Raw genomic sequence first — 15,870 nt, forward strand, 5'->3', positions numbered from 1 at the left:
TTATTTGCTTTAAGATTTTTATTTATTCATGAGAGACACCGAGAGAGAGAGAGAGAGAGGCAGAGAGACACAGGCAGAGGGAGAAGCAGGCTCCATGCAGGGAGCCCGACGTGGGACTGGATCCCAGTACTCCAGGATCAGGCTCTGGGCTGAAGGCAGACGCTCAATCCCTGAGCCACCCAGTGTCCCTGCAACTGAAGTTTTTTTTTTTAAAGATTTTATTTATTCATGAGAGAGAGACACACACACGCAGAAGCAGAGACATAAGCAGATGGAAAAGCAGGCTCCCCACAGGGAGCCTGATGTGGGACTCCATCCAGCATCCTCGGATCGCGCCCTGGGCCAAAGGCAGATGCTCAACCGCTGAGCCACCCAGGTGTCCCTGCACCTGAAGTTTCAATGCTGAGTTGCGACCCTGACCACATGTCTCCGTTTAAAGCTGCCCAAACAGCAGACCCAGATGAAGTCTTAGTCTGATGGCGGACCTGTAATTCACAACCTTCCTATTCCCTCGGAGGAGCCCAGCATAGCACACAGCTCGCCTAAGCTTATATATTCCTTTCAAATACATACCCACCTACTCTAAGTAGTTCTGACTTGGAGGAGACCAACCCCACAAATATTTCTCTCTCATGGTTATAGATTATGTGCAAGCTTGGGTGTAATGTATTGACAAAACCAACAGATCTCAGGGGCCTTAAAAAATTAAGATTTTTAAAATTTCCTTCAAGTGATTCTCTTGATTCAGCAAGTAGAGTCATCTTTCAATGTTTTCTGATTGTTCTTAGGATAAAGACCCAAATCCTAATCCTAACTGTGGCTTGTAATGACTGCCATGATTTGCCCTGGCACACTTCTGTAACCTCATCAGCGCTGCTTCTTAAGATTCCCTTATTTGTGCCAAGCTCTCTACCTTTCCAGGTCCTTATCCCCCTTTCTCCCCCTCTGACTGGTCTGCTCCCTCTAAACTTTGCTAAGCCAGCTCTAACTTTGGTGAATGTTTGGCTGGGTTTAAACCCCTGTTCTGTTGATTCCTAGGTATTTTATGACCTTAGGCAAGGTCTGTGTACATTGAGTTGATCTATAAAATAAAAATAAAAATGATAGGATTGGTGTAAAATAACTCAAGTGAGGACTATAGATTAGTACATGGCTGTTCGGGGCTGAGTTGTGTGCCCCCCGCCCCAAATTCATATGAAGTCCTAATCCCCCAGGACCTCAAGAGTGTGATCATATTTGGAAATAGGTTCTTTAAAAAATAATTAAGTTAGAATTAGGTTATTAGAATGAACCCTAATCCAGCATGGTGGGCGTCCTTATAACAAGAGGAAATATGGCCACAAACAGGTACAGAGGAAGACCTTGTGAAGTCATAGGGAAAAAGATGGCTATAACCGAGGAGAAAAGCCTCAGAGGAAACCAACCCTGTCTACACCTTGATCTCAGACCTCTAGCCTCCAAAATTGTGAGAAAAAGATTTCAATCAGAAAACATTGAAAGATGACTCTACCTTCTGAACTGAGAAAATGTTGGAGCCACTCAGTCTGTGGTACTTTGTTACGGTAGCCCCAGCAATTGAACGCACTGGCATATGCTGAGTATTCAATAAATTTCAGGTATTATTTCTCAAGGAAGTGCTCTCTGGACTAGTTCAGGACCCCTTTTGTAAGTTCTTACAGCCTCCAGTGTTTTCCTTCATGGAATCTTTCACAGTTGGTAATTGCATATTTGTGCTTTTTCTAACTCCTTGGTTATCTCATGCTAGATTGTAATGTCTATAAGAACAGGGACCATGCCTATATTACCTATTACTGTTTCCATCACCAGCACAGTTTCCTGCTCATGTACATAAAACATGATGCATATTTGACATTAAGAGAGTAGATCTTAAAAGTTCTCATCACAAGAAAAAAAACTTGTAACTGGAATGCCTAGGTGGCTCAGTGGTTGAGCGTCTGCCTTCGGCTCAGGTTGTGATCCCAGGGTCCTGGGATGGAGTCCAGCATCAGGCTCCCCTGGGGAGCCTGCCTCTCCCTCTGCCTATGTTCTGCCTCTCTCCCTCTCTCTCTCTCAGGAATAAATAAAATCTTTTAAAAACCTCAAACTTTGTAACTATGGTGATGGATGTTAAACTAGACTTAACCGTGGTCATCATTTCACAATATACACTGAATATTTCACAATATAATACTGAATTATTATGTTGTACACCTGAAACTAATGTTATATGTCAATTATAACTCAAATAAAAGAAAAAGACCTACCATCAAAAAACCTCCACATTTTGGGACCAGACTAATGAATCTTTAAATGAAAAGCCTTCAATATTCAATATCATAATAGCTAACATATGTTTTTAAAAGATTTTATTTATTCATGAGAGACACACAGTCCATACTACATACTAAGTGCCTGCCTGCAAATAATCTGATTTAATCACAAGTGCCTTGAGTAAGGCACTTCTTGTTAACTATTTTATAGATGAAAAAAACTGGACTAATATACAACTAGTCAATGTGAAGCCAAGATTACGTGTGAGACATTAGCCACCATGCTAGACGACCTCTTTATGTTTCAGCTAATCCATTTGAACTGGTGTAAATATATACACAAAAAAATTATAATCTAAGAGGGCTTCGATTAGGTAACTAATATATAGTTACTCAAAATCATCAAGAACAACAGCTGGGGGTCGAGTGAAATAAGGAATGAGAGGGAAGGAGCAATTTTCCTGTGCCCAAATAAAAGAAAATGTATATCACTGAACTCAGCAAATATTTCCTGAGGAACCACTGTGTGCTCAGCCCTGCATACAATGCAAAGAAAAGAAAGACCCAGCCCTTGCCTGGTCAGGGCCTTCATTCTTGTATGAACACAGTACTTTAGGGTACAAAGTACTGGGAATATGGTTGACAGATTTAGCAGTAAAAGATGCCCAGCTGAATTTGAATTTCAGGTAAACAATAAAAACGTTAGAAGCAATTGTTGTTTATCCGAAATTCAAATTTAATTGGGTGTCCTGTATTTTACCTGGCAACCCAAGACGTGATGAATTCCAATTAGAACATGAGCAAAAACAGAGAGACAGAAAAGCATATAAAAGGATTCAGAGAACAGGTCATGGATGTATTTAGAAAAAATAAAGTCGGGAATAAGAATAGGAAATAAGGTCAGTAAAGTAAGTAAAGCCATACTGAGAAGGTCTTGAGAGTCAGGATGGAAGGAGGAAGAGGAGCTACTAGAAGACCAGTCAGAAAGGCAGAAGGAGAACCAAAGGAGTAGAGTGCAGGGTCCTAGGAAGCAATAGAGAAGACTTGCCAAGGAGAAGGGGACAACCTAATAGGTCTAGGCTTCATTTATTTTTATTTTTTTTTAATTTTTAGGTCTAGGCTTCAAATGTCAACTGCCGCTAGGAAGTTCAGTAGGAATAGGACCATGAAGGTCAACTGAGTTTAATCATATGAAAACTAAAGTCACAAGGAGGTACCCTTTTTACCTGTCAGATTAACAAACTTCAAAAAGTTTGAAAATAAGCAATATTGGTGAGGGTCAGGAAAATAAGACACTATGGTGAGAATACAAATTTCCTCAGCCTCTTTGAAGGCAATTTGACAAACTAAATAATTAATATAATATACCAAAGACCCATGATATGTGTTGATGTCACACCGGGTGCTCTTCTAAGCCATTTTTGTATATAAACTCATCCAGTGTTTGCAGCAACCCTTATGATGGAGGAACCGTGACACAGAGTGGCTAAGGGACCTATCCAAGTGCACCCAACTAGTAAGTGGCAGAGCCAGCACTTGGGTCTGCACTGTGTTCTGCTACAATACACTTGCCTTCTCGGTCAAAAGTCTAAAATACAACTACTCTAACATGTTCTACCAGAATATTCACTCATGTGTGCAAAGACAACTGAATAAAGTAATTCATTACAGCATAGTTTGAGAAACAATCTGAATGTCCATTAGTAGGAGACTAATTAAATACATACTGGTACAACCTGAGAGCAAAAAGCTATGCAGCTCTCACAAAGAATGAAGCAGATCTATATGTCTGCGAATTACTGAAATACACAGTTATCAATCAATCAGTCTCTGAGCTATACGGCTAGGTGGAAAAAGAAAGATGTAGAACAATATGTGCTGCTCAGGGGGTTAGACAGGAATATCAATGTACATATACACATATCTATGTTTATAAGTACAAAGGTTATCTTCGAACAGATGGGTGCCAAGAGGATCCAGCAAGCAGTTGTCTCTGGAAGAGAGAACTCAGCCTCAAGTGGGAGGGAGGGAGGCTTACTCTCACCTCATTCTCCTTGGTGCTGTTTGAGTGGTTTTCCTTGTACGTGCCCCGCCTTTTCGAAACAAACCAAGTGTTTTAGGTTTTAAAAAAGGGATCATGGCAGCCAGTGGGATTGTAGCACTCCCCACTTTATAATGTGCCCTCACATGCATGACTTTTTTTTTTTAATCCTCAAAATGTCTTTGAGGAAAGCTTTATTTAGAGCCTTATTTATTCCTTTCTGGACAGTTGTTTTACAGACATGAAATACTCCTATCAGAGATGTCCTTCTGGAATGGACTCTGGACCCTCAGAGCCGCTGCAGATGATGGGGCTTTTGTGATCCTTAGTGAGATATAGAGGCCTGGGCAGGGCAGGCCTGTGGGGTTAGCTGTCTCAGCACGCAGAGCTCCTCCAGTAATGAAGAAACCTCAACTTGATGGCCCGGCTTTCATAAGCAGTTTCAGTGACGTGACCTAGGGAAAACAGAGTGACTAGGGGCTAACGGGATGGGAGGAAGGACAGTGACTATGGTCTTTGAAGGCATTTTGTGAGAAAAGGAGAGACACATGCAATGAGAGTGGAGGGTATAGGAGCTCTTGGGAGAAAGGCAAACTCAGAGAGATTGTGTGACCAGTTAATAATGGAATGAGCTGGGTCTTTGCCTATCTCAGGTCTAGGCTTTTATCTTAGCTCTGCCATAGGAAAACCATGTGTCCCTTGGCAAGTTACTTTTTTTGTTATTTTTTTTTTCAATGTAGGTATTGAACAGTATTTGAATACAAGACTTGATGCAAAAAAATTTCATGCAGGGGCAGCCCAGGTGGCTCAGTGGTTTAGCACTGCCTTCAGCCGGGGGCCTGGTCCTGGAGGCCTGGGATCCAGTCCCGCCTTGGGCTCTCTGCGTGGAGACTGCTTCTCCCTCTGCCTGTGTCTCTGCCTCTCTCTCTCTCTCTTTCTCTCTCTCTGTGTCACTCATGAATAAATAAATTTTTTAAAAATTTCATGCAATATGAATAACACAAAAGCCCCCATCAGCCCTACTCATTTCATTTCTCTGACCAGAGGAAACTACCATATCAGACTGCTGTGGGCTCTTCTGAGATGTTTTTATAAGCACAATTACACCTAAGGTACAATATATATGTAATATACATACATAGGGTACAATATATATAATATCTACATATCAGTACACATCTACAATATGTATATTTGGAAACAATTTGGTTTACAGAAATGAGATCATTCTATGTATGTGTATACATATATATGTACATATACACATGTAATCTTTTGCAGCTTAAAATATGTCTTGGGGCTATTTTCAGATCACTACATATTGAGGTACTTTATTTTTTATAGTACAGCTGTATCATACTCCATAGTATGTATTTGGTATAGCTTATTTAACCACACTACTCTTAATGAATTGTAAAGGTTCTTTTTTTTTTTTTGAATTGTAAAGGTTCTTATACATTTTTACCAACAATACTGCAATGAATATCCTTATACATGCTTTTATTTACAAATATCCCTCATGCTTTTCTATGTTAGATATTTAGATACCTAGAAATTGGATTGCTGGGATGAAGTGTATACATGCACAATTAAAATTTTGATGGCCAGTACTTAATTGTACTCCAAAATGTGCATACTTAGATTTCCACCAACAGTGTACTAGAGCACCCTTTTCTCTATATATCAGGTCTGGACACTATCAGACTTAAATTTTTGCCAATTTGATGAGTGAAAAATAACTCATTATTGTTTTATTTTTCCTATCCTCAATCACTAGCCAGGATCTTTTCATATGCTAATTGATAATTTGTCATTCTTTGTCTTCTTCTGTAAATTGTTCACATCTGCAATGGATATTTCAATTATTTCACTGGCATCTGTCCCTTTCCCTCCACTATTCTATAGCAGAAATTCCATCTGGGTGGGATAGACCCTATTCCCAGCTCTAGTGAGTGCCATAATCTAATCAGTATGATCTCACCCCCATTTTCTATGTGATTGAATTAAAAGCCCTGTGGATCTAGGTCTAAATCAATCAAGCAGGGATATGTATTCCTCGAGTAGGCACAATGCCTAGGGTCCCTAATTTTTGAAGACATAAGAAAATGTCTTAATTTTGTCTAGAATCAAAAGGGGAAACAAAACGAACTTTTTGGTTAAAGATGACCCTTTAACATATGTTATGGACTGAATTTTCCTAACCCCCAGAGTAATATAGTGTGCCCATATTTGGAGATAGGGCTTTTAGTAATTAAGGTTAAATGAGGTCTTAAGAATGAGACCCTAATCCCATAGGTATCCCAAGGGATACCAAAAAGTCCTCTCTTTCCACATCCACACAGAATGGCCATGTGGGGACACAGCAGGAAGGTGGCCATCTGAAAGCCAAGAAGAGAGGTCTACCAGATCTTAACCCTGACAGAACCCTGGTCCTTGATGCCTTATCATTTCATTGATGTTTCCCTTTGCTATGCAGAAACTTTTTATTTTGATGTAGTCCCACTCATTTATTTTTGCCATTGTTGCCTTTTGGTGTCAAATGCAAAAAATCATTGCCAAGACCAGTGCCAAAGAATTTACCCTCTATTTTTCTTCTGGGAGTTTTATGGTTTCAGCTTTTACATTCAAGTCTTCAATGCATTTTGAATTAATTATTATGCATAGTGTAAGATAGCAGTCCACTTTCATTCTTTTCCATGTGGCTGGGCAGCTTTCACAGCTTTATATTTTGAAAAGATTATCCTTTCTGCACTTGTATATTGTTGGCTCCTTTGTTGAAAATTGATTGACCAGGGCAGTCCGGGTGGCTCAGCCGTTTAGTGCCGCCTTCAGCCCAGGGCTGGATCCTGGAGACCTGGGATCGAGTCCTGCGTCGGGCTCCCTGCATGGAGCCTGCTTCTCCCTCTGCCTGTGTCTCTGCCTCTCTCTCTCCCTCTCTGTGTGTCTGTCATGAATAAATAAATAAAATCTTAAAAGAAAAAAAGAGAATTGATTGACCATATATATGTGGGTTCATTTCTGGTCTATAGTTTGGTCCCTTGATCTATACATCTGCTTTTGTGCCTGTACCATACTATTTTGATTACTACAGCTTTGTAATATAGTTTGAAATTAGTGGGGAAAGGAAAGGTCTTACCAGACACTAACCCTGACAGCACCTTGACCTTGAGAAAATAAATTTCTGTTGTTTATGCCAGCCAGTTTGTAGTATTTTGTTATGGCAGCCTAAGCTGACTAATACAATATGTAGTACTGGTTATTTATCTTTACCACTAGCGGTCAAATAATGTAATTAAAAATTTTTTTTTTCCTGGAGGAAGGGGTCCATGAAGGCAAAAGTGTTTAGGACCTACAAAAGTCATAATTAGCTCTGCAGTCAGGCCCTAGCATTCTCTTGGGCAGGCCATCAGAGTAACGGCAGGGAAAGAAGGCTGCTCTGGATGGTTAGGTGTGCTAATATGAGGCCTGGCATGGCTGCAGCCACTTTGCTATCACAAGGGAAGCTGATATGCCGAAGGTGATCACTGAGAATGCAGTCAGAGCTCTGAGCCCCCTTGCCTAAAAAACTTAAGAAAAAGAATTTGGGAGGGCACCTGGGTGGTTCAGTCGGTCAAGCGTTAACTCTTGGTTTCAGCTCAGTTCCTGACCTCACGTGAGGCTGAGCCCTGCACACCCTCCTCACCCCCTCCAGTCAGCAGGGAGTCTGCTTGGGAGTCTCCTCCTCTGCCCTTCCCCCCACTCATGTGCACACGCCAGCGTGCTCTCTCAAACAAATACACCTTGAGAACGTTTTTTGTTTTGTTTTGTTTTACCCAAGTAATGCATGCATGCATTCCATTTTAAAAGATAGAGGGGCTCCTGGGTGGCTCAGTTGGTTAAGCCTCTGACTCTTGACTTCAGCTCAGGTCACAATCTTAGGGTTGTGAGATGGAGCCCCTCTCTCCCTCTGCCCCTCCCCCTTCTCTTTCTCTCTCTCTCTCAAAAAAAGGTCAATAAGTGTTAAATAAAAAAAGATTTTTTAAAAAAGATTTTATTTATTTGAGAGGGAGAGGGAGCACGAGCAGGGGGAGGGGCAGAGGGAGAAGCAGACTCCCCGTTGAGCAGGGAGCCCAATTCAGGGGCTTGATCCCAGGACCCCGGGATCATGACCTCAGCCAAAGGCAGATGCTTCACTGACAGGGCCACCTAAGTGCCCCTAAAACATTTATTTTTATAAAAGTAGTTATCCTACTCCTTTCCATACTTTGCAGTGGCAACCCTCAACTCTTCTGGATGCCTCCATAGTTTTCAACTTTCTTGTGACTTAATATCTTTATAATTGCGGTGGTTTTTTTTTTCTTACTCTGATAATAATCATAGGAACTGACACATCTAAAGCAGTTAATAACTGGTAGCTTTAATGTTAGAAATTATCAAAGCAACCCAATGAGGAGAATACCCTATTCTTCTTATTCTCCCGATGAGGAAACAGGAGTGCCAGAGAGGATGTTACCTTCACACCTCCTTACTGGCTTGAGTTAGGATTCAAATCCAGAGCCAAGGTCTTAACCATGTGCTTTATATTATCACCTGCAACCATAATTTGGAGAACTGCTGGGTTGGAATGTGGCACAGTAGAACTTGCTGAGCATAAAGAAGGTGGTGTGGTGATGATGGGGACCCAAATTTAGCAGGAAGCCTTGGAATAAGCATTGCCTGATAAATTACTCAACACCCAGGTAAATTTGGATTTCAGATAAATCATGCAGAATTTCTAGTATAAGTCTATGCCAACCAAAAAACGTTATTTGCCGTTTATATATATATAATTCACATTTAACTAGAGGTCCTGCGTTTTTATTTGCTAAACCAGAATCCTGGGAACAGAGGGCATGATTCATTGCGGGGTTAAGCTCTAGGGAGAAGCAGATGGGCAAGGAGAGCATCTGTGAGGGCCTGTGGTAAATGCAACCCCTGTCAGTAGGTGGCAGTAGGTGGCTGGGCAGGACAGGTGGAGGGACTGATGGTGGTGGGTAGAGAGAAGGCCTTAGGGAAGGGCCTTGGGAATACTGTGCATCTCAAATCAAGCCACAAAAGAAGGAACAGCTCACAGAAAAAGAATAGCTTATGCATGACCAATAAACATGAAAAGAGACTCAATCCCATTCATAATTAAATGAATAAACCTAAAATAAAATGAGATATCTTCCACCTCTCAAATTGGCAAAAATCAAAATATCAGTAAAAGGATTAATAACACTCAGTGTTGTGAAATGGTGAGGAAATACCATGTAGTGAATGGAGAGGGGTGCGGCATCTTTGGATTAATATCAAAATTAAAAATGCATGCTGCCTTTAACCAATGATTTAACTCAGAGATTTATCAAACAGATCTGCTCACGTGAAGATGTTCATTGTCGTACTAACCAAAACCAAAACAAAGGGCCCAAATACCCACCCACTAACAAGTTATAACATACCCAAGTAATGAAAGACTGGGCAGCCATTTAGTGAATGCTGTAGGTCTGTTGGTGAATGGTGCATATGTGTTGATGCGGAAAGAGTTCCAGGATGTTTTGCCAGGCCAATAAAGCAAGATGCAGACCACTAATGGTATGTACTTTTTAAAATCTGTATGTAATAGAAGAGAGATGGAACCTATTTATAAATTCACTGAACATTTTTGAAAGGCTATCCAAGAAACCACCATCTATAGTGGTTCTCCTTGGGGAGGGAAGTAGGGGCTCCAGGATGGAAAGGAAACTTGCTGTGCACTGTGTACATTTTACTGTTTATTATTGTTATTATTATTTAACCACAAGCAGGTATTACCTTAGAAATTTAAAACAAAAAAGAAGTTTGAAAAAACAAAGAATGTCAAAGTCAGACCAAGAAGTCGAAGGAGACGAGTCCAAAAAGTAAGATGGGAAAAGAAATGGGTCCAGTCCCCGGCGTTGGAGGGAATCATCAGGCAGTAGAGAGCTGCTTGGAAAAAACCTTGGATTTTCCAGATGCCTGGCCTGGCCTCCCTTGGTGTGAGCTGGGGAAATGCTCAGAGTTGCAGGAGTCAAGAAGCTGCTGTGGGTGGACCCTGCCCACGGGCCCCTTCTTGGGCAGCTGGAGGATAAGATGACATCCATACAACCTGTAGGTGAACAAGGCCAGCAGGACCTGAAACCTCTTTTCACCTGGGCACTTTACTTCAATTAACACAGTCTTGCACATCACTTACTTTTTATTTATTTATTTATTTATTTATTTATTTATTTATTTATTTATTTTAAAAATTTATTTATTTATGATAGACATAGAGAGAGAGAGAGAGGCAGAGACACAGGAGGGAGAAGCAGGCTCCATGCTGGGAGCCCGACGTGGGACTCGATCCCGGGACTCCAGGATCGCACCCTGGGCCAAAGGCAGGTGCTAAATTGCTGAGCCACCCTGGTATCCCCCATCACTTTTTAAATTTCACAAAGAGCTTGTGGTCAGTTTAGCCAGTCAGGCTGGAAGATTCACAGTAGCCAGAAGAGAAAGGCAGAGAGGCCTAACGGAGGGGCAGTGCCAGGGGAGAGAAACAAGCAGCTTAGTCCAGGAAGAAGAATCTAGAATGAGAACAGTGTTTCTCAAAGTGTGTCCTCCCAACAGGGCCCTAAGCATTGAAAAACACGGACTCCACCTCCTACCACATAAGCGATTAAGAAATAAAAAGGTGTGGAAGTCCAGCAAAGTTCTGAATTTTCCCACTGTGATGGCTTTGATCTTTTACATACCAAACATAAAATTCTTTTCTAATATTTCTGCTTCCCTTATTTGTTGACAGAGTGTGCATAAGTCTCTCTCCTGGAGAATTCATCACTATCTGCAGGCTCTCTGGCTTTTCGGGGTGCCTGGGTGGCTCGGACCTCTGCCTTCAGCTCAGGTCACCATCTCAGAGTCCTGGGATTGAGCCCTGCATCAGGCTCCCTGCTCAGCCGAGAGTCTCCCTCCCCTTCTCCTGTGCTCCCAAATAAGTAAATAATATTTAAAAAAATTTTTTTTTAAATTATCTGGATTTTTGAGGGACTACATCAGTGCTACTAAATGAGAAGTTCTAGAGGTGGGTCCAGGAAACTGAATTGTAGTCAGATGAAGAAATAATAGTCATAATAAATATGGTGAGTGGCCACTCTCCAGGGTGGCTCCCATGCCTTTGGCTTCCTGATATTCACTCTCTTGTAAATGGTTTAGGTTTCCATCTGGGGTTTCTACTTTCCCTCTCTTGAATCTGTCACTCTGGGGAAGCAAACTTCTAGGTTGCAAGCAGCCCTATGGAGAGGCCCATGCGGCAAGGATAGGAAGACTTTGCTCAGCTAAGAACTCAAGCTTGGCAGCAATCAGGTGAGAGGTTGGAAGCAGATTCTTCAGCTCCATTTGAGTCTTGTGATGACTGTTGTCCCAGGCCACCAGCTGATATCTTGACTAGAAGTTCATGAGAGACCCTGACCCAGACTTACCTCTGCTAAAGCCTCTTCTGGATTCCTGATCCTTTGAAATGGTGAAATAATGAGTGTCTATTTTTTTAAGCTGCTAAGTTTAGGGATAATTTGTTAAGTAGAAATAGACAACTAGGGGATCCCTGGGTGGCTCAGGGGTTTAGCGCCTTCCTTTGGCCCAGGACGTGATCCTGGAGTTCCAGGATCGAGTCCCGCATCGGGCTCCCCGCATGGAGCCTGCTTCTCCCTCTGCCTGTGTCTCTGCCTCTCTCTCTCTATGTCTATCGTGAATAAATAAATAAAATCGTTAAAAAAAAAGAAATAGACAACTAATACAAGTACCATTTGTTGAAAGCTTACTGTGTATCATCTTCTCTTCCGAGTGTTCAATAGATGCGATTCCACGTGAATTTCTCAACGTATTTGTGAGGAATTATCAACCCCATTTTGCAGGGGAAGAAATTAAAGTTCAACACAAATGCTGAAATGCCATTATTGTGCATATAAAGCTTAAAAGAGAATATCCAAAATGTTGAGTGAAAATATTACAAACCAGTTGCTTTAACCATAAAATAATTTTTTTTATTAGAACTGTGCTTTGATATACTTATCAGGGAAGATAGTTTAACATTTCTTCCCAAAAATGCACTCCCAAGTGTACTCAGAGGAGCTGAACTAGTTGCCCATTAAGCATAATGTTTTCCACTTAAATTTTGGAGAATTCCTGCCAAATACAGCATTTTAAAATTTAGGCACAATTAACACTAAGGCAGCCTTTCTGAAAATTAGTTCTAAAGCAGGTGCCCTTTGTTGTGAGCTTGTTTACTTATTTGTGTCAATAAAATCATGCCATCAGCAGGGACAACAAAAGAGGAAAAAGAGAGGTTAAGAAAATATATATGACTTACATGCATTCTCACAGTGGTTAGTTGACTTGCTAAGCCCAGACTAGAGCCTAGGCCTCTGGACATCTAGATTGAGGCCATTCCTATAGCTTGAGGTTTTCTCTCTCTACTTTCCCATATATTCCAGCCATACATGCAAGGTGGAGCTGGCTTGCAAGTCCTGAAGGCACCTTGGATGTCAGTGTAGACTTTATCAGCTATGCTATGTGACTTTACTGCTGGAAGGAGAGAGAGGGAATCTCTGGTTAAGGAGCTGATTGCTATCTAACCCACTTCGCCCAGCTGCCTTCTCCAACTGTGCTCATTTCTGCTGTTCTGGGAAACAGTGGTAGAGAAAGGACAGATTTTTAGAACCATCTAGACTTGATATCAAATCCCAGTTCTGCCGGTTATTTGCTGTGTGATCTTAGCTTAGCAACTTTATCTCTCTGTACCCGAGCTCCTTATTTTCATTTATTCATTCATTCATTCGTTCATTCATTCATTCATTCAATCATATGTTCATTTAAAAGTATTTCTTGAGAACTTACTAGTTCATTTAAAAGTATTTCTTGAGAACTTACTAGGTTCATTAGGTGGTGAACAAAGCAAAGTCCCTTATCTCCAAGAACTTTCATTCTAGCAGATGTGAAGTGTTGTTGGGGAGACATAATAAGCAGGAAAACTAATAAGTAATGTTACATGGGGATGGTAGTAGGTGTTGTAAAGACAATAAAATAGGGTAAACTCAGAGTGATGAGGGGTGCTGCTTGTCTGTAAAAGGAGATGGTCAATCCCTCACGGGGTTGATCTAAAGATTATATAAGATGTAACCTATGAAGGACTTAGCACTGTGTCTGAGTCAGAGTATTAATAAGTGTAACAACTGTTGAGTCCTTGTTATGTAGTATACGCTCTTCCAAGTAGTATAGATATATTAACTCAGGTAATCACCTCATTTTACAGATGAGCTGAGGCACAGGTAGGTTACTTGCCTAAAAGGTCAGGTAGTTAGCAGATGGTAGAATTGGAACATAAAGCCTAACATTCTGACCTCAGAGCCTATGGTTTTAATTGATTTGCTAAATGTTAGTGGCTCTCTCTGCCTTTCGTAATTTGATTTATGGAAGATGGAGGGGCCCAGAGTGTGGCACATTCAATTTTGCTGGAGGTAGGGGAGCAGATGGAGGCCAGGTGGGACCTAGGGCGGCTTGTGGAGCAAATGCAAGGGCATCTGGAAGGTGAGTAACCATGCAACTTGGTGATGCAACTAGAGTCATGAGATACTGGGTTAAAGAGGGTATTTTAATTAGCTTAGGCTGCTATAACAAAATACTATGGGCTGGGTCACTTAAACAATAGACATTTCTTCTCCCACACTTCTGGAGGCTGGAAATCTGAGATTAGGGTGCCAAGATGGTTGAGTTCTGGTGAGTACTGTGTTCCTGGCTTGCAGACTATTATCTTCCAGGTGTGTCCTCAACATGGCAGAGAGAGAGAGAGAGAGAGAGAGCAAGCCTCTGTTGTCTCTTCCTCTGTGGGCACTAATTACCCTCATGACCTCACCTAATCCTAATTACCTCCCAAATGCCCCACCTCCAAATACCATCACATTGGGGGTTAGGGCTTCAATATAAGAATTTGGAGAGGGACACAATTCAATAGCAGAGGGGATAGAGAGGACCTATGGAGCTTACTGCCAGAATCCAAATCCACAAAGCCTTCATGGGCAGGAAACTAATAGAGATTAAACATAATAGGAAAAATGCCAATCCCTGAATTTGATCCAAAAAACTTCAAAGTCAAGGGATGGAAGAAAATATTTTGTATTTAATTGACTACAAGCTCAGCCCAAGCAATCAGGACGGTGTGGTCACCAAAGGAACTGACACTTCTCCTCTGGCCAGGTGCAGTCATCCTTAGGACAACATTATATTTGGGTGTCCCTATGACACAGTCCTAAGGTGTCTTAGGAAGTTGTAGTACGGAGTCTCTTTGCCCTGAGTACCTCAAAACACATCCTTCCATATGCAAACTTCAAACTTCTTCCTCAGCTATTTTCTTTCTTTCTTTCTTTCTTTCTTTCTTTCTTTCTTTCTTTCTTTCTTTCTTTCTTTCTTTCTTTCTTTCTTTCTTTCTTTCTTTCTTTCTTTCTTTCTTTCTTTCTTTCTTTCTTTCTTCTTTTCTTTTAGATATTTTAGAACCGGGCAGTTGGGCACTGGGGAAGGCTGAGGGAGAGATTCACAAGCAGACTCGACACTGAGAATAGAATGCAGAGCTCGAGGAGGGGGCTTGAGATCTCACAACCTGAGATCACAACCTGAGCCAAAACCAAGATGTTGAACCAGATGTTCAACCCACTGAGCCTCCCCCTCGCCCCTTCTCCAGTTATTTCCAAACAGACTGTCAGCTTGGTATTTGTGGACTTTGTGAAGTATCTATGTATTAATTTTCAACTGATCATGTGTTACATAACGTGCCATAATATCCTAGGCCTTTGTATAGATAATAGACAGCAGGAATTAAAATTCAAGAAAAATACATGAAATAACCATTGAAGATCAAGAGAATTAAAATTGAGAACAAGCTTAGGATTATTTTATTTCAGTGGTACAAAGCCACTTTCAGGCCAGCACACAGAATATTAAGGAACCACTGAAGTCCTGCAGGAACATGGTTTGAGAACCCCTACTTTACTGCACAATCATCTCCATTCTTGTCAACAACTTAACTGCCTCATTAACAGTGGACTTTTCCCCTCTAGCCACAATATTCAGTCCTTCCACTTCTCCCTCTTCATCATTTCTAGTTCTCTTTCCTCCACAGGACTCCTACAGGCTCTATGGCATTATCTAGAGTAGATATTTACTTATTTATTCAGCAAATCGTTATGAGAACCTACTATGTGCTAGACTCTGTTAAACATCGGTGATACAATGATGGTCAGGAACAGGCATGGGCTCATCTCTTATGGGGCTTCTAATCCAATCAAGGGGGAAGATAATCAAATCCAATTAATTATGCTCATGATTATACATTGAGATGATATCTATGAAAGAGCAAATTGATAACCGGCACCAAAAGGGCAACTATCAAAGGCAATGGTCTAGTGCTGCCAACAAACAAGTTCAGTCACCTTCATTGGTCAAGTTATATAAGGGAGTCAAGGAAGTCATAGGGAGATAATTTTCACAAGTGGGTGGGTGACTTCAATGTCTTGATAA

This window comes from Canis lupus, chromosome 21 (genome assembly GCF_003254725.2).
Source record: "Canis lupus dingo isolate Sandy chromosome 21, ASM325472v2, whole genome shotgun sequence".
Taxonomy (NCBI): domain Eukaryota; kingdom Metazoa; phylum Chordata; class Mammalia; order Carnivora; family Canidae; genus Canis; species Canis lupus.